Source organism: Triticum aestivum, chromosome 2A (genome assembly GCF_018294505.1).
Source record: "Triticum aestivum cultivar Chinese Spring chromosome 2A, IWGSC CS RefSeq v2.1, whole genome shotgun sequence".
Taxonomy (NCBI): Eukaryota; Viridiplantae; Streptophyta; class Magnoliopsida; order Poales; family Poaceae; genus Triticum; species Triticum aestivum.
The window spans coordinates 277,973,527-277,975,552 of record NC_057797.1 but is presented as its reverse complement, the minus strand read 5'-3'; positions in this window follow the sequence as shown (position 1 = coordinate 277,975,552).

Genomic DNA, 2,026 nt, shown 5'->3' with positions numbered 1-2,026 from the left:
CGCCGGCCGCCGCCACCGGAACCTCGCCGCCGCCGCGGGAGCCTCGCCCAGCCGCCTCCCCGCGCTGCCTCGCCTCCCCGCCGCCGGATCCGGCCGGGAGAGGCCGTGGCGACCTCCCACTCGCCTCCCCGCCCCTCCGTCAAGCTCGCCAGAGCTGAGGGAGCTCGCCGGACTTGCCTTGGGCCGCGTGCCCGCCGAAACCCTAGATCTGTCCCGGAGAGGTTTTTTTTCTTCTAAGTCCCAAAAATTCCAGATCCAAGTGCTCATGTTCATAGCCTCGTAACTTTGCATCCGTAGCTCCGATTCATGCATATAGCATATCAAAATGTTCATCTCAGAGAGTACATCATTCCATTACATTGCATCATTTTCATTTGAGTTCATCTTGATGCCCTAAATGCTGTTAGAAGAGGGCTACTTGAGATAATTGTCAGATCTGCTACTCCATTTAGGTTTTTGTCATTTTTGGCCATGATTAATGTGTGCATGATATGCCCTGATGCTCTACATATGTTTTGTTAAGGGTTTTGTCATCTTTCCAGAGGTGCAACCCATGTATTTTTGTGACGTGTGTGGTGACTAGCACAAGCTTGCAAAGTGGTGCACTTGTTAATTCTGTTTTCAGGGACTTAGCAGTTCCACTAAGTCCTTGATCTATTTATCTCATGATGCCATATGTTCATGTTGTTTCCTAGTGATCCGTGCCTATTTTGAGGATGATCAGTAAGGATGTTTTGTTAATATTGTAGTGCTCTATCCATCCATGTCTTTGTTTGCATTTATGGAGCACCCTAGCTTGAGTCAATCGAGCTCTACTTTTGCTACTTTGTGAATCTGGGCAGATTGTCAACTTGTTTGCAATTTTGCCGATGATGTTGTAGTTGATCCGTGCATGCTATGCTTTTGTTCTTGCCATTTCTAGCTTGCATTTTGTGTGTTCTTGATGGGTGTATTCTTAGTTTTTCATGACTTGCTTCGTATTGAGTGCATCGAGCTCGTAAACATGCCTACTTGATATTTGTTTTCAGCATGCTCCAGTTTTCACTAAGTCTGAGAACTGATTATGTTTTTGCCATGTTCACATGCTTGCAATTGTATTTTCTGGTCCTTTTTGGCTCAAGGTCACTAAGGGGCTTTTATTAAGCTCTTTGAGTATCTCCATGCCATGCTTTACTTTGCCATGTTCAGGTCCTGTAGCATGTAGTTTTGTTTGCTCCGAAGAGTGCTACCTGATCTGAATTTCCAGACAAGTGTTAATTTCACTAAGTCTGAAACCTGTTTGCCATATGCATTTTGCCATGCTTGTTTGAACCTGTTAATGGATGAATTGGCCGTAGCTCAGTGCTAGACTTTTGTTAAGAATCATGAATGCATCCCTGCCATGTATTTTGTTGTCATATTTCAGTGCTGTAGCATGTTCATCTCATTGCATTTAGATGGCTACTTGCTGTAAATCGCAGACCGGTGTAATATTTGAATCGCTTGCCATTTCCAAACCGTAACTCCGAATCCGGTGTTCTTTATATCGTTTTCAAGCGATTTCATCTCTTCTTTCCAGTGGCACACTTGGATTTCAAAGTTGAGGCTAGGTTCTTGCATTTCCTGTCATATCTTGCATTTTGCATCCCGCATCGCATCCCGCATAGCATATCATCATTGCATCATATTGTTTGATCCTTGCACGTGGTTGATTGTGTCCTTGTTGCTTGTTTGTCTTGTTTGGGTAGAGCCGGGAGACGAGTTCGCTAACGAGGAGCCTGTTGAGTTTGCTTTCGAGGATCCAGTCAACTCTGACAACTTTGCAGGCAAGATGATCATACCCTCGAAATCACTACTATCTTTGCTATGCTAGTTTGCTCGCTCTTTTGCTATGCCATTGCTACGATGCCTACCACTTGCTTTCAAGCCTCCCAAATTGCCATGTCAAACCTCTAACCCACCTTGTCCTAGCAAACCGTTGATTGGCTATGTTACCGCTTTGCTCAGCCCCTCTTATAGCGTTGCTAGTTGCAGGTGAAGATTGGAG